Genomic DNA, 22,975 nt, shown 5'->3' with positions numbered 1-22,975 from the left:
GCACATTTAACTCAAAAGTTAGAGTAAATTCAAATGTTAAGGTAAGCACCTTTTAGAACAAACAATACAGGTAAAACAATATAGAAATGCCCCGGACAGCTTCATACAAATACATTCCTTGCATGAGGAGAGACTTGTGCATCTAGCGAAAGTACTGACCAGTCATTAACATTAATTCCCTATTTCAAAATATACGGACAACTCACCAAATATCAAGAAAAGGCAGATGTAGCAAATGCTTTATGCAATCAACTGCATAGCATGAATAGCAAATAATCAGAGAACTTTTGGCAGATTCCTCACAGATTAAATAAATTCAAGGAAATTATGCAGTAAAAACTTAAAGAGAACCCTCACAAGAGAGTGCTCAGGTTGTTGGTTGTTCTGTTTGTGATGAACTCTGCCACCCGTAACACTGCAGTACCCAGCAGGCTCTTAGCAGTGTGTTTAGTGTGGAGCATCACAGCAAGAGCCATTTGTACCGCTTTGGGCTGGCAGCTATTCCCTTCACGTAAAGTGAGTGTCCTTTTAACTGGAAGAAAAGGACCTTTAAGAAGCTTAATATCCAAGTGAGAAGAAAAAACAACAACAACAAAAAAAAAATCTTCAAATTGTAGGGGAAACAATTGGGTGAAACAAAAATAGCTTTTGAAACACATAGAACCTTTCATAAACGCGAAACAAGTCACTCCTTCCTTTGCTATGGTAGGAAGAAAAAACTGACATGAACAAGTCTACCCAGCATGCTCAGCCAGACTGAAGATGAAGTATAGTATAGATCAGGACTCAAAACACACTGATTTTCATATTATACACACAAACCAAGAGCAGCACAGGGCAGCTTGCTCCACACAGGGTTCACAGAGGGGACACTTTACTATTTACGACACAGCACGTTAAAATGACAGTGACACACACTACTCAGGGGCGATCATTATTACTGGCTGCTTAAGGGGTGATTTGAGAAATGATCTGTAAATTTAATTTTTAATTAAGCCAGAAGCCCCAAGGCCCTTCCGAGTTCAAGCATTAAGGGGGGAAGAGGGGGAAATCAGTTCTTGGTGATGGAGAGGTCTAGCAAAATCTAATAGGCCTGGGTAATATATCAAGAAGCTTTTAAGATCAGTCACACAGCTCAACAGAGGAAAGCCTAAAACCCAATTTCAGATTAAAAAATACGCTGTAAAGTGGAATAGATAGTCACCATTGTTCAAGCCTCTGGAAAGCTACTGTCTTGAGCTCTGACACACATATTACTCAGAAAACAGATAAATGATCCACTCCAGTGTGCAGAACTTCACAGGGAAGCCCTTATTCTTAGCTCCAACCAGCTTGGAAAAGCAACCGTCTCCAAAGAAATTGCTCTAGAGCTTCAGCATGACCAGAAGGATCTACATTAACTAATGAAGTAGCCATCAGAACCTCCTGGAAGGAGGTTAGTTTGTGCAGCAAAACAAAACTAGTTCCCTTGGTGCACAGCACAAGTCTGTCAGGTTCATCACAGGGACTGGAACAGACACAACACCAAGTCCCTCCAGCCTCCTCAGTGCAGCTTCAGTAACAGTTACAAGATCAGAAATCAAAGGTTTTTCATCCTTTCTCTTGATTTCGAGCTCACAGACCAGATGACTTGCACCTACAGGTGCCAACAGGAACAATGTTATAGAAGGTCACTCTTGTCTTCTTTAAGATGTTGTCATGACTGAGGAGGTCCCCAACGACTGAAGAAAAACAGGCATTGGACCCATCTTCAAAAAAGGCCAAAACGACAATCTGGGGAACAGTTGACTTTGCCTTGGTTGGTGAAAAATCATGGCTCAAGTCCTCTTGGACTGGGCTTAGAGGAGAAGGCAGCAGCTGGGACTAGTCAGTGTGGACTGACCAAAGGCATACTGGGTCTGACCAGCATGACTGTCTGCCATGGGAGAGTGACCGGAGCTGTGGATGAGGGCAGAGCCCTGGATATCGTTCACATCAACCTTCACACTTTCAACACCACCACAATGGTTTATACAGCTTGTCTCGTATCAGCCTGGAAGAGGGGAGATGACAATTAGACACGTGAGAGTGTAGGAGTTAACGAGTACCTGAAACCAGTGGCAAGCAGGGTACTCCAGGATTCTGTACTAGAGAGCTGTCCTCTTCAACGTCCATATCTGAGCCCTTTCCAAGGTTGTAAGTGACACCATATGGTAATGACGAGCTGATGTGCTCAAGGGCAGGGCTGCCACTCAGAGGGATCCACAGCTAGCAGCTGTGGGAACACTAGAACCTCTCCTTGAGAGCACATCTAACTCCAAGTGCAAATTTTCAAGAAGAAAGTTGGACAGAGGAAATGAGATGAATGGTCTTGTTTTCACAAACCTCCCCATCTAAGAAACAGGTCATTTATCAAAGTGCTGTAATCCTGCCAACTGTCATAACACTTGGGCTAATTACATCTGGAGAACAATAAGCTACATGTTCAGGAAGAAACATTCTGGAACAAGGTTTGTAGGGACGCTCTGCTATACGTGATCTTAGATCACAGGTCCAAATACAAGAACAAATATCTCCAGGCAAGGGGTCAGTGGCATTGTGCGAAGCAGTTTCATCTTATTTTGCAATTTAAAAATTGAGCTGGTTGATTTTTTCTATATTTTCATACAATGCCATGCCTAATGCATTCATCTACATCAGGGAAGGTCTGAAGTGTGTTTACAAATTACAGGGAGCAGGGTGGGGGTGCCAGGGAAGGTGCAAAAAAAAAAAAAAAAAAAAAAATCTTTTGGAAGAATACAAATAACATTCAAGAATTGTGAAAAATGCTAAAAAGCTGCTCAGGCCGAGATTTCACGCTGCAGTTTGCTGTAGGAATACTAGTGTTATTCTGGGTCTCAGCAATGAAAGTATCACTTAATTTCATGCCTTGAAGAAAATGCCCTTCAAACTTCACAGTGCAAATCCCACTGGAGATGACCCATTGCATAACACAGTGGTTTCAGCAAGAGCGTGCACCACTGAGCAGGGATGAACAGCAGCAGGTCAACCATAGAGGCATTCGGTATGAGGATATGTTGTTGCTGTTCAGGCCCAGACACTTCCTAGCCTGATACCAGATAGAATCATAGAATCATTTTTGGCTGGAAGAGACACTTAACATCATCGAGTCCAACTATAGCCTAACTCTGGCATCAAACCATGTCCCTAAGAACCTCAAGGTCTTTCTTGTTGTAAGGGGCCCAAAATGCTCAAGTTAGCAGCAGTACCAATACTGCATGCATTATACATTTCATTAACACACTCAAAGCAAACAGAGGGGAGGAGGGAGAGACCTTCTCAGCAGCGGCAAAGCCAGGCACCTGGGAACACAGACTTCATTTGGATTCTTGATACTGAGACTTGGGACCGCCTGCACAGCAAGATAACGCCTGCACCTTGGATAGAGGTGCCAGAGTAACGACTAGGCAGACAAAACCACAATACACAGTAACACAAAGCAATACACACACGAAATATGAGCACTGGGACCAAAGATGACTGACTTTGATGGACAGTATCTCTGTAGCTCAAGAGTAACTGAATTTAAAGCTCTTCCCATGGTTTAGGAATTGCTTGGCTTCATGCCTTGAAGAAAATGTACTTGATACCACATTGAAAGAAATCTCATCAAGTGCAACAGCAGATTTTTCAGCAGCAACCTAAATGTATTTATTGCATGCCATCTTCTTGCTGTGGGCAGGGTGACAAGGAAAGGATCAAGTGAGAAGAAAACGCATAAAGGAGAATATATTACTCACCAAAAGAAAGTATTTTGATGCCCCGAGTGCATCCCCTGCCTTGTGAATTGTACTGGTGTCTGGCCCACACTGAAGAACTTGGACATGGGACTCTGGGAATAACAACTGCTTCATAAGGTGTTGAGCCCCACCAGTGTACACCAGTTCTAAACTGAGTGGTCAAAGGTATCAAGCATCCAAGATCACTAGTACCAGCCACTCAGGCTTGAAGAGGGAGCTGGTCGTGTGTAACACAGCAGAACATGAACACACGGCACACGTTACGGGCTGACACACAGAACATTGCCCCGGTGAGTCCCACCTGGGTCACAGCATCCACAGAGACCAAAGAGAAGATGTTAGAAGGAGGAAGGCATTTCCAGTGAACAAAAAAAAATATGTTGTAGATAAGTCGAAACGAATAAAATTTATTCCTGTAAATCTTTCACTTTCTAAACTGAAAAAAGGCACTTTTTAACTCTGAAACAAATTAGGAGGACTTCTAGTTTATTACTTTCTTAAAAAATAAAATCTCAGATGAAGAAATAGCTGAGCTGAAAACTAGACATCAGATGATGGTATCATTTCAGACTGTCAAACTTGATTTAACTCCAACAAAATCTGGCGCCAACACGCCACCTCCAGTGGCTTTATTTGCCTGAGCAGGCACTCGACAGTGGCTCAGACCCCTGAGCTCACACTCCAGGACCCCAACAGAGCCCAAGCCTCCTCAGGGACAGAGAGACGAAGAGGTTTTCAAAAGTACTTGTTATCTGTCAGCTCAAATTCCAAGTTACCATCAGCACACAGGTTACAGCATGTGCACGGTGCCGATGTGTGACTCGGTGCCCTGGGAGGAGGCAGGAACAGAGGCTGCATGTCCCGGGGCCACGGGCTGGACAGGGCTCACAGGCTCAAAATTTTGACAGTCAAAAATCAGAGTCTGCTCCCCCAAGTTTACTTGACAGGCATCTCCCGACAGGAGATCATTGTTGAGAACCAGATTTCACAGTAACCAGAGGGAAAGGTAAGGATTACCCAACTGGTGTCCTTGGACTGCAGGTGCATGCAAGGGTGACATAATCATAGAATCATTTTCATTGGAAGAGACCCTCAAGGTTATGGTTGGAATCAATGATCTATCTCCAGCACTAACCCATGTCCCTGAGAACCTCATCTCCACATCTGCCCAACCCCTCCAGGGCTGGTGACTCCAGCACTGCCCTGGGCAGCCTGTTCCAATGCCCCACAGCCCTTTGGGGAAGAAATTGTTCCCCATATCCAACCTCAACCTCCCCTGGCGCAACTTGAGGCCGTTTCCTCTGCTCCTGGCGCTTGTTCCTGGGGAGCAGAGCCCGACCCCCCTGGCTCCAAGCTCCTTTCAGGCAGTTCAGAGATCAGAAGGTCTCCCCTCAGCTCCTGTTCTCCAGCTGAACCCCCAGGTCCCTCAGCCGCTCCCATCACACTTGTGCTCCAGCCCCTCACCAGCTTCGTAGTCCTATAGAATCATAGAATCATTTCGGTTGGAAGAGACCCTGAAGATCAAGTCCAACCTTAACCTAACTCTAGAACTAAACCATGTCCAAGAACCTCATCTATGTGCCTTTAAACACCTCCAGGGAGGTGTTTTGATAATAACAGGAGGCAATACCCTGTGTATGGCACAGAGGCTTGAACAGCACATGGAGGAAGAGGAGTTGCTCCCCTCCGATGTTGCTCACCCGTGGCTTCCCAGGCAGTGCTCAGTCACCTCCAGCACTCACAGCAGGACTGCGCCGTGCGTGGGCAAAACTCAGCCCCGTGGCTTTGTACACTTGTGGGGCAACCCATGGCTGCTGTTGGGAGAAATTTAGCCTCCTCCTGAGGTCAGGTTTTACGCTTGGTTGAAAATTAATGGAGGGGAACATTAGAGTTCTGAAATGGGTATGCACAGGAGTGCCCTTGCCGCAAATGGAATAAAATCCAGTGTGGTTTTGAGAACAAAACCACTGAAAAAGGAACACACACCAAGCCCAGAGACCTCATTTGCCACCACCCGCTGCACTGGGGCAGCTGGAGAGGCTCATAGGCCAGGAATGCAAGAAGCTTTCTCATCCCCCCACCAGGCACAAAGGCTAAATCATTAAAACCCTTCAAAATAGACCCTGATGAGCACCCAGGACCCTGCAGACCCAGCCCCGTGTGGCTGTCACTGCTGTGGCCATGGGCAGACACGCAGGAGCAGCTCAAGGTCTTGGCTGTGCAGACATTTGATACTATCCAGATTGTTTGGGTTTTCTTTTCCTCGGGGATAAAGCATGATATGTTAGCTTACTCTGCAATAACACGCATTTCTGTGTCCCAAAGAAAAAACAAACAAGCAGGAACAAAAAAAAAAAAAAAAAAAGTAATCCAGAAACATTCATCTGTGAAAGAGAGTAACCTTGAGCCATCTTCTCACTGATTTACTTGGGCATGATGCCCGAGCTGGCTGGACTTGGGGAGGAGGCAGCAGAGAGGGGAACATCCAGTATTTTCAAGGTTAGAAACCTGCCACTCACTACTTTTTTTTTTGAGAGAAAATCCTGAATTATTTTTTGTAGGAAACAAGTTTTCACTTTGATTATTTTTAAAAATACCTCTCACTTCTCATTGTTTTTCAGCTAAGGTAAAGGAGAAACACTGATAGAAAATCTGATAAGTAAAACCTTGCTTGACCTTTTCTTTCTCCATAGTTCTGTTCGAAAGCAGCTGAGAATGCCTCCTCCATAAACCCTCACTTTTTACAGCTATTCCAAGCTTCCTGTGAAAGGATGAGGAAAGTGAGAAAACTCAAGTCCTAGATTTGAGGCAAAAATAAGATTTCTAAAAAAATACATTACATAAAAATCCTACATGTAAGCCATTAATTTTTTAAAATAAAACCTCTTTACTCGACAGCTTACTTTTCTTATAAATGCTTGACTGCCAGTCTGGCATTCACTGATGTTATGCAAACACAAATTCTACAGTCTGTAATGCCTGAAATTATGCATTTAGAGCTGCATTTCAGATGCATGTTATTCACCGTTTGCTCTTGTCCCACTACGACGATGTCCAGCATCCACCGAGGCAGAAAAGCATCAGAGGTGCCAAGCGATGAATTTCAGAGCAAGCGTTAAGCAGCCTGGCTGTGAGGAGCAGCAGCGTTACTCACACGTCCTACCTGCCCATTGCACCTGAACCTTAAGCATGGCAGAAGAAAGAGTCACATTCATGATCTCTCTCCTGACCAAAATAATTTGGTGATAACTATTATTCTAATAAATAGAACCTGCCCCGGAGATGCTGTCCTTCCTCTGCTTGGGCTCAGCATGACCTCTGGCTTTAGATTGTCATTCTCCACTCATTCCTTTCAGGTGATCATATCTACCTGACGGAAAGCATGTCCATGGGTCATCTAAGAGCACAACTTCTACATGACAGCAGCTGTGTGATTTTTAATGAACCATATTGTGTTTCAGCTGGAAGCAGAACTGACTATGAAAACCAGATGATGTGCCGGCAGGAACTGTGGAGTTTGAGTAACATAGATCGAATTAACCTCCTGAGGTGTCCCCATGGAAAAAAGCCATAACCATAGCTTCTGCTTAAAGCCTGCGCTTTCCCAAAAACAGCTTTAAGATCAGAGAAATGGGAAATATTCAGACACTGCAGGCTACAGTGCTGAACGTACTGGGTACAGCTGCAGTCTGAGGCTCTTAGCACCACAATCCAGCTTCCACTCTGAAATGAAATTCAGCAGGAACCATCCGCACACACCACATCCAGAGGTAGGATGCCAGCTCAGCCTGGATGATGCAAATCTTTTGTCTACTCCAGCTTAACAGCAAAACTCAGCTCTAATGCAGCAACAATTTAGTCCCAAAGGAAAAGTCCCCAACCCCAGAGTTATTTTCCTTCCAACAAATACATAAATATTTTCTTTCAGCAAGGGTATGGAGACCATAAAATAATTAGTTGCGTTGATATGCAGCCAGGCCAACATGCGAGAATCTCCTGGTTACACAGCTTTAATATCGCAGAGCTCATAATTAAACTTCAATTCCTTTACAACTTGAAACAAATTCCAGACAGTGGGCTGAAAATACATCTCAAATAGATCTTCAACATTTAGGACCATCTGTTTCTTTTTTCTGTGAAGTATTTTTATTTGCTTCAAGTAACGAGCTTAAACAGATTTTAGGAGGTTTGTTATTAATAAAGGAATGTGAAAAATTTGCAGAAGGGAGAAAGAACCACATTGTGCACCGGGGTCTGCTGAGGAGCCTGGCCGTTGGTTTGAAGACTCCATTTTCTCTTACACCCCTAAAGCCAGATTTAGGTTTCTGAATAAAGCAGGTTTGATCTTCAGCACTAAACCATCCTTCATATAACGCTGTTTAGGAGAGGATGAGAAGAAGAATTTCCGCACCCGAATCTTCGTTGGGAATATACTGCTTCACAGGCAAAGTGTAATTAGGCAGGCTGGAGTTTAGCCAGGCCATTAGGGCTAATGGCCCTGCTGCTGCCAAGTGGATGCTTAAGGAGCGCAGCCAGCAGAGGAGCCGCCACAGGTGTCACCCCGATCGTGGCACCTCCACCCGCCCCCCTTCCTGCCATAGCACCCCAGGAGCACTCCATCCCACGGACAAGGGTCTGCACCAAGGGCCGGCAGGGACAGCGGGTGCTGCTTTCCCTCCAACCTGTCACCCAAACGTGCCCAGGAGCCAGATGATACCATTAATGGTGGCAGTCAGGAATTTAGATGTGATGAATTTCCTATAACCGTAGACCATGCCAAGAGGCCGTACCATCAGTGCACATTCAGCAACTGTTTTGCACAAGCAGAACAACCTTCAGTCAGTGCTTCCTCCCCGCAGCTATTACTAGAGTTCTGTTTTGGCCAAGACAGATGCATGAAACACATCAACACCAACTGGAAGAAAATACATTATCTACACCATTAAAAAAAAAATTAAAAAGAGCCTTTTCTTCTTGGTTTTCCTTTTGCTCAGAACAGCACAAAGGATTGCAACCCTCCCCACAAACTGTTCCATACCACTTTCTCACAGCTACATGCTGCTGTGGTTCAAATTTCTCATCACAAAAGCCTGAGAAAAGGAAAGCCACCAGCAACAACAGAGCTGAGACAGCACACTACAGGGAAGAGGGAGCTGCTCACCTGTAATGCTGGGTGTCACTAAAGCTGCAACCACAGACTTCAGGACTGAAGCACCCCAAGCCCCAGCACCTGAGCTGAGCCACCCCCAGGACAGCACTGAACCACACCTGAAAACATGGTCATGCAAGGAAATAGGTCATCCTCCAGCTGCAAAACCAAAGTGAGACTCCAGCCTTCCAGAAGGCTGAGCTCTTCAGCAGGAGGGATCCAAAAGCAGCAAAACTTCCCCAAGCTGCCTTGCATTAGCCTGCCCAGTCAGACCATTCCTTTTCACAGCCAAGCATCAGACCACGCAAGCACCAAGATCCATCACAGCTCACCACAAGGCCCACCTCAGCCTTCTTTTACTCACCTTGTCCCTAACACGAAGCTTTTGCTGCAACACCCAACAAGTCCCCAACCTTTGCCCGTCAGAGCCTCTGCTGTCATGTCTCCAGGGACAGAGGTGCACAACCCAAGCTCAGCAGCACTGCTCTGCCCTTCCCTCCAGGAGCAGCTTCACTCCTCACCCCTCAGAGCAAACATGACCCAGGGGATGGTGCAGCTCTCATTAGCACCTCCTCCCCGCAATTAACGAGGCTCCACAGGTGCCACATGTGGGATCTGCTCCTCTACAGGGCTCCCAGCATACTGTTCAGAGTCACAGAATGTCCTGAGTTGGAAGGGACCCCCAAGGATCGTGGAGTCCAACCCCTGTCCCTGCACAGGACACCCCACAGGTCACCCCGTGTGTCTGAGGACGTTGTCCAGTCTCTTCTTGAACACTGTCAGGTTGGGGCCGTGACAGCTCCCTGGGGAGCCTGTTCAGTGTCCAGCACCTCTGGGTGAAGAACCTTTTCCTCATGTCCAATTGACCCTCCCCTGGCACAACTTCTGCCATTCCCTGGGGTTCTTAGGCTTACTGACCCATTAAGGCTTACTGACCACTAAACCCCCTTGGAGGCACTGGGAGCACTGGCTGTTATTAGCCCCAGGTGATCCCTGGTGGAAGGGACATACACCCCATCTCTTACGCAAGAGATTTCCCATGCAGCATCTATCACCTTACAGGTGCTGGAGGAAGAGCACCTCATCTGCGCGGTACGCTTACCCCCGCAGCCCCTGGACACCATCCCCGCAATGGAAACATCAGCTTTGGTGGGCGCTACTTCTAATAAATACCAGTATCTTAGCACAGGGGTTAGGAACCACACAGCAATGAAATGCCGAAGTGTTTAATGCACCTGGTGAAGCCACGTCAACCATTTCTTTTCAGTGGTCAGTCCCTAAATCTGTATTGCATCTGCTGTCTGCATAAATAATGAATAAAGCAATAAATCTGGCAGGGTTACCACACGTGTTCACTCGGCTTCTGAACCGGTTCAGTTCTGCTCTGATTCATCTGCCTGGCCAGGCCCCAGAGAGACACTTGTTGGAGATGGGAGGAGAGGGGGACTTTATTTCTGTGTGCTGCTCTGGAGCTTCCAAATCCAGTTCTCTTTCAGGAGCTGGACTTGATGATCCTTGTGAGTCCCTTCCAGCTCAGGACATTCTATGATTGTGTGATTCTTTTTCTCTCATTTTTATGGAAGCAGGGAGCAACAGAGAAACTCTTTCAAACTACAGTATCTTATCCTGTTCCAGGTACGGGTCACTGATTTTGAAACAGAAATCTTATACACTTATATTAGATTTTCTTCTAAATGAAAATCTATGTTGTCAATTTTTCTTCCAAGGCAACACCACCAGAAGTCATTTTTTATTGTCCTTTGAGCAAGAGCCACATCCACCTCCCTGCGCTACGGGAGGGTGACAGTGACATGCTGGTGTGGGGAGATGCCACCACCCTCCGGAGGCAGGACGGGTTCCCAGCTGCTGCAAAGGAGGCATCAGGGTGGGGGTGGGCACAGCTTTTGAAGAGCCTTCGGCAGCAATATCAGGGAGACCCTGACAGGTATGAAGAAACAAAGGATAGGACTTGGTAGACATAATATGCAAACAGCCTCCAGATAAATAGTAGCAAAAAAATGTTTTATAAATATAAAGCCAGGTTTAGGTCTGGGAAATGTACCTTCCAGCTTCAATTAATTGCTCTTTCTTGATTGCATTGATTTGGTTTGCTATAATGGCTTTTTCTAACAGAATGGCTGCTTTCTGTGCCATGCATTTTACCATTTTCTTCAGCCCTTATGCCTTTTTTGAATCTCATCATGCTCATGGCATACTACATGAATTTTTGCTTGCCCCAGCTGACTTACCTGTTTATAGATCCTCTGTCTTTTGCATATTTATTTCCACTTCTCCAATGTTCAAACAAATTATCCAACATAGCAGTAAAATCACAGTTACACTAATGATCAGCTCCATAGCAAGGATTTTCCTTATTTTATCATTAAAAATAAATAAATAAATAATTCACCAGGTTCAACACGCTATTCAGTTACCTTTCCAGTCCAGTCCACTATTTATTTTTTGCCATCCAACTTTTTAATATGCAACAGTGCACAGGCTGTCAAGGAGACTCTGACCTGGGACAAATCTCCAATCTGTACTTTGGTTTTGGAGCCATAAACACAACATGCTCTGTCCTCCAAACAAGCATCTCTATTCTCATCTATTCTCAATGGCAGATGCAGTCTGATTCACGCGACTGCACTTGTTAATAATATGGAGATAAGGTGTACTTCATCAATGGATGTGAGTCATTGTTCTCTTCTAGGAAAATCCAAAAAAGATCTAACCACTAGCCAAGGAAATTTGCATTTAACTTATTCATAAAGGATAAACCCTCTTTTTTTTTTTTTTTTTTCTTTTTCTTAGAAGCCTTTCTAAACTGCCAAAGTCAACTTGGGAGCAGGGTAGAAAGAAATTATGTAAAAATCTTAATAAAATTCATTTGGATCTATTCACAAGACAGAATCTGTTTGGCAATTTATTTTTAAGAACCTGCCTAGGAAAGTGGTAAATACATAAGCCAACTTTAAAAACAAACAAACGAAAAATTGGATGGTGCTGTTCCCTACACACCATCCTACTTAATGGTGCTTTAAATTTAGCTGTGAAATTCTCTGCATTGACCTGAGTAAATCTGCACAGTTGCTGCACTAATTCCCCTATGCATGGGCTGGGAAAGAGCCCATCGAAGAAAGAGCCCATTGCCCCATCAAAAACTGGTGACAGGAATTGCTCCTGCACATCTGAGACTGAAAAGTGCTGCAGCTCAAGGCAAGATGTCTGCTTTTCCATCTCCCCACCCAGCTTTGCTCTCCACCATCTTCTCTGAGCCCAGGTTCTCCCCGGGCTCTGCACAGGCTGTACCTGAGCAGCTCAAACCCAGCCCAGATGTCTGCAAACGGCAGCTGCCCTCAAAGCAGGTCGGGTCCCTAGCAGGACAGGGCCCATCTTATCCATCCAAGACAGAGACAAAGCCCACATGGGGTTTTGTCTCAGGCTGCTCAAGAAAAGTGCAGGCAAATAACATGGACAGGTGGCCGAAAATGGCTGTGATTGAGCCCAGCTCAGCTCTGCACATGAAGACAGGCAGCAGGGTGGGCAGGAAGCTCCCTTGCCAACTCACTTTGCCTCCAGCCTTGCACGTCCAGGAGCTCTCAGCCCTCTGTCAGGACAGGCTCAAGGCAGATCTGTGTTTCTTTCCTTTCCTTCTCCTATTTTAGAATCACAGAATCATTTTGGTTGGAGGAGACCCTCAAGATCATCGAGTCCAACCACAACCCACCCCTGGCACTGCCCCATGTCCTGAGAACCTCATCTCCGTCTGTCCAACCCTCCAGGGATGGTGACTCCAGCACTGCCCTGGGCAGCCTGTTCCACTGCTTCTCAAGCCTTTCTGGGAATAAATTTTTCCTAATATCCAATCTGAATTTTCTGGTTGCTTTCAAGCAGACAGCAACAATTTGCAAGCAATCACCAGGAAAACCCCGCTGTCGGTTCTGGACAATGTTTTCCATTGTCTTACGCTGTTTTGCTCCACAGATGATGTTAAACTGCTTCTTCCAGCTGGTGTGAAAGACGGGTGGATACTATGCCCATGAGCCCTGCAACTACGGCTACATCAGAGGCACACTTCACAGGAGCAATTAATATCTTTTAAACTAAATACATTTTTTTTTTCTACTGACATTTCCTTTAATGTTTTTAAGCTCTAGAGCTAACTAAATTCCTTCCTCCTTCAGAGCATATTAGCCTTTCCCTGCCAGATCTTCAGCTGGAATAAACTTGGCCTTCCAACCCCGACTCATTGAACGACGTGAACATGTGCAATTACACAGGCTACTCACATGCTTAATGCTGACAGTTGAGTGTTTGGCTTGTCTAGGCCTTCGGTTGCAATTCAGAGATGAACATGCCCAAGTCCAACCTGTGAAACAACGTGTGCTCCAAAACAGCTTTTCTGAAATAGGAAATACCCACCTTCTCAGGCACTTGTTCAATTGCCACCTGATATTGTGGAACATAAACATCACTGAATAATACAATTTCTTCAAACACGGAGCAGTAATGTTTGAGTAACTGGAGCATAAAAATAGTTCACCTCAGGCAAGAGATAAATTACATTAATAAAGTGTGGTAGTGTTCTTTAATTAGATTGATTAGGCATGACAGAAGATGTTATTGTTCAGAAGAGCTCCGTTTCCTGAAGTAAGGAATTGTTGCTGCAGATCCCTATAGCTGGGTTTTGGTTTGGTTGGAGTTTTTTTGGTTTTGCTTTTGGCTTTTGGTTGGTTGTTTTTTTGGTTGATTGGTTAGTTGTTTTGCTTGGTTGTGGGTTTTATTGGTTTTGTTCAGTGTTTGTTTTAAACAGGTTCATTAATTGCTAGAGTATTGCTTTAAAGAGGATTTTACAGAACAGGCAAACATAGGGTCGTTAGCAGAGGCTGATGCTGCTACACTTGTTATTTGGTGTCCATGACCCATTTCCTTCCCGTACTTGGATCCAGTTTTGTTCCTCTCCAACAGCTCTTCATGCTCAAGGGGGTTTCAACAGCTGCACCCTCCATCCCGTTAATGTCTTCCAGACTCACGGGGGGACAGCCAGACTGGCCAGCTGCCCACAGTCTCTCTTTTACAAATCCCTTTATAATATATATATACATACAAGATTAGCAAATAGTTTCATTACCCATCAAGGTAACTCAAAACATTCAGAAGACTCTGCCAAGTCACCATGCCAATACTCTGTAAGACACAAACTTCAGACATGGCCCCCATCTTCTCTGCTGTATGCTGCTTACTTATTTACCAGATTTACTGTGCCATTAGGCTCAGCAAGACCTGCTGTGCTACACTTGCTTTGCAAATGCTTGAAGCTGTGAAGTGTCAAGTCTGGAGGATCTGTTTAATGGTGGCCTCGTGGAGGTTTTGCTCAGGCCCTGAACCTGTTTCTGTTTGGGTCAGGTCTTTGTGCCATGCTCCCCACTGCGACCCTGGCCTGAGAAAAACTATTTGCAGGTTCCCAATTCACTGATGCACTTGAATAAATTCCAAAACATACCTTTAGATACGTAAATATTTCTGTGTACATAACTGTGAGGGTAGGATACTTGCCTTCAGAAATCCGTGCTAATTCTTCCTTTGATTTTTCTGTAAGAAGAATCATACTCTTTCTGAACTCAGCAGCTGGTTTTCTATTGACGTACAAGAAGGTATAGATTGTGGCGCAAATTTGGAGATGATCGGTGCATGGTTCCAGAACAACTCGTGTCCCCAGACAGGAGAGAGTCAGTCCTGCCAGAACACGGACACCTTGCTGTCAACAAACCCTAGTTTTATAAGTGAGCTCAGCTGAGATAGATGAAGTGGACTTTCCTGCCCATTGATCACACAAATCCAATTTGGAGACTTGTTTTCTCTACATGACTGTTACAGGAGACAGACTGTATTAAATATTTCTCTTCTGATCAAGCAACATCTCACAGGCAATTCTGTGACTGCAAACAAAATCCCTCCGTGGAGCTCAGCCGCACACTCTGCCTGATGGGCTGCGCTTAGCTCTGCTTCTTCCAGACCTGTGAAACAGCATGTTTTGACACCAATGACGATGTGTTTTGAGCTTTAGCAACAGAGACTTATTCACCTTCACACGCTTATCCTTGAGATTTAGCAAAGATTGCTTACAGTCGAAGGATGCCCAAGGTTTTCACATCTTTCCTGGAGTTCATACAGAACAAATGTTTATCCACTCTTGTGCACCTCTCCTTATTGCCTTCCAGTTAAAATGCTGACCAGGTACTTTAATTAGTGCCCAAACAGCCAGATGTCAAGGCTCCATAAGGCTCCGTGTGCTATTTATCAAGCAGCACAAAAGACTGTACTAAGTCATCTGAAAATATTGGATTTGATTTACGAGTGCAACCTGTTCCCTACAGGAATCACAGAATCCCATCCTGGTTGGGTTGCAGGACCTCTGCAGATCCCCCAGCCCAGCGCTGCTCACGCAGGGTCACAGAGCAGATCACACAGGTGGGTCCAGGCGGTTTGAATGTCTCAGAGCAGGAGACTCCACACCCGCTCTGGGCAGCCTGGGCCAGGCTCTGGCACCTCCCAGCAAACAAGTTTCTGCTCATGTTCACATGGAGCCTCCTGTGTTCCAGTCTGTGCCCGTTGCCCCTCACCCTGGCGTTGGGCACCACTGAACAGAGTCTGGTCCAACCTCTGACACCCACCCTGAGCTATTGATCCCATTGATCACATCCCTCTCAGCTTCTCTTCTCCAGCTAAACAGCCCCAGCTCTCTCAGTGTCTCCTCATCAGAAAGATGCTCCAGTCCCCTCATCATCATTGTGTCCCTCCGCTGGGCTTCCTCCAGTAATTCCTTGTCCTTCTTAAACTGGGGAGCCCAGTACTGGTACAGGTCTTTTTGTGGCATGGAATCAATAACTAGTCAAACATATTTCTTGAGTCTATGCCAATGGCTATCTATTTGTTGTGTTTGTCACTACTTAGTAGCAGAGATTATGGCCTTGGTGTTACTCTTAGTTGAAAAACTGAGGACTAACTCCTGCAGAACTAGTGCAGGTGCCCCAGCATTACATTTGAAATCAGAATAGGCATTAGCATAGCTCAGTAATTCCAGTCAAGAAAGCATGGTAAAACTCATAGGCTTTGCTGTTGTCTCCAAAACACGATTGTGTAGACCCTTTGGGATCAGTACAGCTGGAAATAGTGTTCCCAGCAACGCAAACTGACACCATTGTACTTTATCTGCTCCAGAGCCCGGTGGTTCAAAGGTAACCAGCAGCACAGTGGATTTCCCAGGGCGATCAGCCATTTCAGAGCACATTCTTGTTTCTGCCAGTCAGCCTGTGTGACACGCTGCACCCACCGCTGCGCTGCCTCCGACCGCGCTCTGACAGGCCTGACAGCCTCCAGCTCAAATCACCGCTCCCCTCCTGCAGCTCCTCTTGCAGTATCGTGACCTCTTTTCATCTCGCTGTGGAACATCCCAAATGCTCCATAACACTGTTATTAGCCGGATATGAAAGAAAATTCCCTTGAGAAAATTCACCTTTGAAAAAGTTTCTATTGGAAAATTTTAGAGTTCCCAAAGGAAACAGGGACAGCAGGAGGAAAGCAGACCTCATGTTTGCTTGAAGTATTAAATAAGCTTTTGATTCCAAGCTAAGTGACACATTTTTGTAAATGGGGACACAGTTTAAATTATTTCTTTTTATACTAAAAGAGATTATTGTTTTCCTTCCAAAATACCTTGTTTTAATTGTTTTTTCTAAAATTACATTCTTAGGCAGAGACCAAAATAACAGCCCCCAAAACTCTATTTTCAAAAAAGAACCCTCACTGGATTCCTTTTAAGTTGGCAATACTTATGATTTGTATTGAAGAACAACCAATAAAGGCACTTTCTGCCTCTCCCTTGTTACCCTTTAAAACAATCTGTCCACCAATCCAATTGTTCCATCTGTTTGCAAAACAAAATTGCATTTTACTACTAGGATATTCTCTATCCAAATGCTGAACAGCTTGTAGCTAAGTATTAATCCATAAAAACCTGAAAACAATATCTTATTAATTCACAAAAATCAATATTCTAGTACACATTTTGGAGCGAGTTCATTACAGTTAAGCCCAAATTTATGTGATGGTCAATGGAAAACTGTCCAAAATGTATCTGTTTACCTATAATGAGACAAACTAGTTGCTAAACCTCATTCCACCAAAAACGAGCTTTGTGACAGGTCTCTGGATCAGGGCAAAACAACAAGTGATCTTACAGTGTATGTAATCCTGGTGCAGTAGTTCTTCTTTGACAGAGAATAACACAGGGAAAAGGATGTGGCATCTGAATATATTGAATTGCGTCCTATAAAGGTGGTTTTCCCAAAGAAGTCTAATATCTTCAAAAGCACGTGAGAGAAAATCAAATGAACAAACAAACCAAATAAACACACACAACACCAAACAACCACACACGCAAACAAACAAAGCAACCTAATCAGAAGCTTCCAAAGCCTGTAGCCCTTACAGTGGTGTTTTCCTAGTAGTCCAAATGTGGCAGACAGTGATACTGATGAGAATTCTTCCACTGGTTTCAGTACACATCTGATCTGAGATCCTGAGGGTAAATGAAGCCTGAAATTCCTAGAAATAGAACTCCATTGTCACCCCAAAAATATCTATATATCTATATAGATATGTATGTTTGCACGTATACACATGTAAATATGATAAATGATTATATTTCATTTGGCAATAATGCCAAAATATTCTAAATTTAATTTATGTATCTAAGTTCTTTCATTGCTCACAACTAAAGACTGATGATTTTTCACAGGTGACATCAGGCTCTAAGATTTTGCTTTCCTTTCTCCCTGGTCCCCAGAATGGAAGTGGTTCATGAATCATGAAGGTTAAATACAAATAACTTACATTACCACTCACAGAAGACATGTGGTTAATTGCTGTCTGCCTTTATTGTTAATTGCTGAACAACAGTGTACTGGCACACCTACCGCAGGCTTCTGCAGATAAACAAACACAGCATATGCCCTAATTGGTTCTGTTCTCTTTACATCACTTTTCCTTCCAAAACAACACAAGTAAAATGCACAGATCTTGTCCCTTCTTCTCCTTTCCCTTACGCTAAATGTGTTAATTCCTCTGCCTGGTCATTCCTGTGTTACACCAAGTCAGAGAAGAGCCAGGCCAAGCAGAAAGACTTCAAAGCAGTTCCAGTAAATTAAGTCGTCTGCTGTCTGAGACTGTGATTTCTTCTCCTTGCCCATACACGAGCTTGGTTAACTCCACTTCTTCCACTGGGAACGCTGAGCTCACGTTGCCTCCAACACCACAGTGCGACCTGATCATATCAGACATATGCTGCACCAGAGAATAAATCCCCACAGTACGAAAAAAAAAAAGATGTAACACTCACCATAGAGTGGTTTGGGGAGACGGATTGGTTCCGTAGCTGGGACCCCCAGCCTCCGGAGATGCAAATGCAATTTGGGTTGTGAGATGAGGTGGATCTCTGAGAATGAGGACTGCACAGGTCAGATACCACACATTTCTCAGATCAAATCAATGGATTCAGACAGGAAAACAGCTTAAGTATTTACTGGGATGATATACCATCTATGTCATGTTTATCTTGAGTTCCCATATCACTTTCTTGTTAACTTTGCCATCGCTATCCCTCACAGACATCTTAATTTTTTCCTCCTTTCCCATTGCATTAACCAAGTTTTGCTGGAGAGCAAGTGTTCCTTCTCATTGAATTTAATTTTCTCTCTGTAGAAACAGACTAGCAAGAACCATATTTCCCAGCCTATTCTCAGCCATGCTGTGTTCCTGACGCTGAGGACGAAAAAACCTAGAAGGCAACAACCTTGCCAAAAAATTCAGGTTGGCATGCAAAGGAGATAAAATCAGTAACAGAAGTGATTAGAGAGCTGTATGTGCTGAAAGACTGAAAAAACTGAATCTGTATAACCAGGCTGAATGACAATGAAATCAGCATATCTACAGGCTAGTGAAGCATTAAAGGCCAAATCTCCAAAGGCCTGGAAATGGAGAGGAACTGGGCACCCGAAAGCCTCTGAGGAGCCAGGTGAACAGGCCAAATCTGTTTTTTAATTATTTTTTCCCCTCAGCCTTTTGAGAAGAATTTTTAATTTCAACAGCATATCATTGGAACCAGCAGAGTTAGTGGAAATTTAGATAACTTGTTATGGGAAAAGCAACGGAATTACAGCTGAAGAAATTAGAGAATATTTAGGGTGATCTACGCAATGTTGCCAAATCATGGAGTAAAACTGAAAGAAAAAAGTCAAAGGTGAGAGTCTCATATTTGCAAATCAGTGGCAATAGGGGCAAAAGAAATAGTAGCAAATGAAAGCATCAGTTACTGATGCATTGAAAAGTGGAGTGGCCAAGAGATGAGCAAGGAGAGTGATGCCCAAGCAAGTGAATGAATGTTAGTATCTAATTCATATTTTGAACATATTAGCCACTGTATCACTCAGAGTAGTTGAGGAATTAGAAGGTCATCATTTCTTTAGAGATAGGAAAGTAGGAAGGAGGGAAGAGATGGGAAAGGGTGTAAGGAACCCCGGAAAGCCAACAGTTGGGAGCGTGTGTATCGGGTGTGGAAGGCAAAGGTTCAGGTTCTGACTGTACCACACAGAGCCTTGTTCGCTTGTGGGAGAGTTTTGGACATGTCACCTCCTCGTTTTCTCATAGAAAAAATGAAGCATTAGACCTTGCAATTCTTTAAAGAGCAGAATTCCTGGTTCTTGGCCAGTCCCACCTCGCAGTCTAGCTGGCCGGCAAAGCTGGCGAGAGTCAGCGTTTCCACTGCCCAGATGGAGGCACAGAGGAGGGTGCACTGATGGGCCAAGGTCACCCAGCAGGACAACGGCAGAGCGAGCAAGAGGTCCTGTGTCTACGGAGTCCTGCTGAGAGCCATCCTGCCTCCTCTACTGGCTGTTTCCATTCCTGATATCCATCACTCGTTGTAGATGTCATTAAATTCCAAATAAGCAACCAGCAAATACTGATTATTAATTAAAAAATACATATACAGAGCTGTTTTCCCCATTGATTCCTGGCAGATTCGTTCTTGAAATTTGACAGATTGGTACAAAAACAAATACGTATAAATTAGCAATCTACGACATGACATGAATGAGAACATTCACTCTATTTAGTCATTCCCACAAGCATTTTGTCATTTTTTTGTCAGTTCTGTTGATAGGAAAGGAAACCACTTAGCAATTTTAATCTCTTTTCCCTGAGCACATTTTGTTCTTAAAGTTAGTTGATATAAAGCTAATGTATTGGAAACAGGGGAGACTGGTGAGAAATGGGGAGGAGTTCTCTTTGTTCCTCTCTATTTCAGAGTGAATAAACACCCACTGGCACTTTTGCAGGCATCTCACTCCTCCCTCCCACCTTCTCACCTCCTTAAAATATCCAAAGACGTTTTCTCTTTGAACCATTCTGAGAAAGAAAAGGACAGATACTTCAAGTCAGTTTTCTTTATTAATCCCAAAATTTTCAACAGCAGCCCCTGGCTTCCTCTGCATGACCTTGATGTCAGGCTCAGAACTGCACGACTGTGTTCTCACATTTTTAGGACCGAACCATCTCAAAGGCATCTACACATTGCCTGCATCTTCATTTTCTGGACCAAATCAAAGGAAGAATAGAGGCACAGAAGAACAAAATGGTGGGCTCAAGAGCTGGTGGTGAGCACCATGTCAACCTGAGCTGGTGAAGATGTCCTGCTCATGGCAGGGGTTGGACTGGATGACCTTGGAAAGTCCCTTCAACACAAACTATTCTGTGATTCTGTTCTTTGATTCTGTGAGTCTGGGGCCAGCAGGTAGGGAATTAACTCTTCAGAAAGTGGTACTTCCATGTAACGCTTCCAAAATATGTTTTATAAACTAGAAAGACAACTAGCTCTTGTGAAAGTAGATGTTTAGCCATCCCCCAAATCAGAGACATCTAAGAGAAATCTGCTCTCATATTAGTTTAGATCATATTTCTTGGCCAGAACCCATTTCCCATGAATATAAAGTGTGTGTTTGTGCCTATTGCTTTATCTTTTGAGGCCTCTCGAACCTAGGTATTATCCATCTTGCCAATAGTTATTTATTACTTTCTGATTATAGGCAAAGTAGGTAACGACCTATTAAATCACAAACCAACAGTTATTATCACTAAACCCAAACTCCAATTGCTAGAAAAGAATCACTTAATTTCATATGTGGTTAAGAGTTTACGTTTTTGCAACCAAGATAATACATGGCCTTTGTAAACCTTTTTCCCAGGGAACTAGCAGTTGGAGTAAGTACTCTATAGCTCATGTTTAAACCGTAAACAGAGGAATTGTTCTTCATACATATTCCAGGCACGGAGCTATGCCCAGGGTAGCAGAAAACAATAGCAAATAGGTTTTATCTTGCAATGTGCTCTAAAAAAGCGTCAGCATTTGTCAACACACTACTTTTTTCCTTGAACAGCTAGAGGTGGATTATGCAAACAGTCACATGAGGCAGGTGACACACACAATCTGCCTCCGATCATTTCAAATTCTCCCCAAAACACAGGCAGGATTGCCCTGCATGAGGACACGGGCACATTCTTCCACTTGCAGGAGGAGAAACAGGGAGGCAGAAAGGGGTGACAAACCTCAGCACCACCTTTCCAAGGAAACGCTCCCTTTACCAAACGAGAGAGCCAAGTGTTGTCATCACCTGCATGCTTATGATTTTGTCATTCTGGATGAATGATTATTATTGGCTCTGAAATGTACACAAAATCATATAGTGGCAAGGAAACAGCAAGAAAGAAATATGAAGATATGTAGATCTACTAAATTAATGGGTCGTTACCTACTTTGACTATAATCAGATGTGTAGATAAACTAACAGTGTGCAGTCTACATGAGATACTATATTTAACTGGTAACTAAATAACTACCCAAGAGTCTTTGCTAGCCAGAGGTGAAAAAAAACTTACTTGAAAAGAATTCAAAATCAAGGCCAAATTAAAAACAATAGATCTATATAGTGTAGTTAAGTTTGGCATGCTTACATGAAAGACTTTGTTGATAAGAAACTGCAAGTCTTCTGCCAAGACCTAGCTGACAGCCAAAGGTTGTGTTTATATGTTTATTAAGGTTGCAAGTAAATCTTGGGTCTCCACCCAGAAACCTGTGAAGCTGAGCAAAACTCTGCAATGTTCAGTGAGTTACTTGCCCCACTCCCAAAGAGCAACCAGTGTAGCAAAAAAAGTATTTGTTAAGCAAACTAGGAAAACACCGTCGCAGTCGATAAAGCCATCATATAATATCTGCACATAATACCTAGTTCCTGAAGTATAATTAAAACTCTTTCAAGGTGATTCCTGGGACAGCTGGTTGCTATGTCTCTTTTTCAAGACCCCTGTGCTCGCGGGTCAGGATTAAGTCACAGTGAAGCCCAGCTCAGTTCACCACTGATTTGGCATGAGCTTTCCTGCTGCTGCCGGGCAGTTCGTAGAATCATAGGACCCTTTCGGTTGGAAGGGACCCTCAGGATCATTGAGTCCAACCATAACCCTACCCAACTCTAGCACTAAACCATGTCCCTAAGAACCACATCTAAATTCCTTTTAATCCCCTCCAGAGATGGTGACTCCATCATCTGCCCACGCTTGAAGTTTTGCGTCCTCATAGCAGAAGCCATTGCCTATATTTAGGGAGATCCTGAGCACACTTGGGCATAATAAATCACGTGCTGGTACAACGGGGAACTTTTCATTATAATGTGACCCGTTTGTAACAGAAATTTATCTCAAACGAAACAAAAGAAAGCATGACAAATGTCCCTGGTTCAGCCCTTTTGGGCCATTACATTTATCTTGCCTTCCCTTCACTGGAGTGTTTTGCCTGTTGGGGGATCCTCTTGCCTCTGAAAATCCAGCTCTAGGAAGGGACTCATGGAGTTTTGTTTTGCTTGCAACTGCAGGGCCCAGGCACGTGCAGCTTAAGACAAAGAAGCAATTGAGCATTATTCCTGACCATTTTTGATCC

At 44.0% G+C, this 22,975-nt stretch overlaps 1 long non-coding RNA gene across 3 annotated transcripts in view; it reads right to left on the bottom strand.

Moving 5' to 3' along the window:
• LOC135575487 (uncharacterized) overlaps positions 1–22,975 on the bottom strand; it is a 110,847-nt gene that overhangs the window by 40,163 nt on the left and 47,709 nt on the right. For 2 of the 3 annotated variants that reach the window (XR_010466305.1, XR_010466306.1), the window contains exon 1: positions 9,293–15,547. The exons of the other annotated variant lie outside the window; for it this stretch is intronic. This is a non-coding gene — a long non-coding RNA (uncharacterized LOC135575487). Of the gene's footprint in view, positions 1–9,292; positions 15,548–22,975 lie in introns of those variants that run through there. 3 annotated transcript variants of the gene reach the window in all.

This window comes from Columba livia, chromosome 15 (genome assembly GCF_036013475.1).
Source record: "Columba livia isolate bColLiv1 breed racing homer chromosome 15, bColLiv1.pat.W.v2, whole genome shotgun sequence".
NCBI lineage: Eukaryota > Metazoa > Chordata > Aves > Columbiformes > Columbidae > Columba > Columba livia.
Note: the sequence above shows the minus strand (reverse complement) of the source record. Positions and strands in the feature narration are given on the sequence as shown.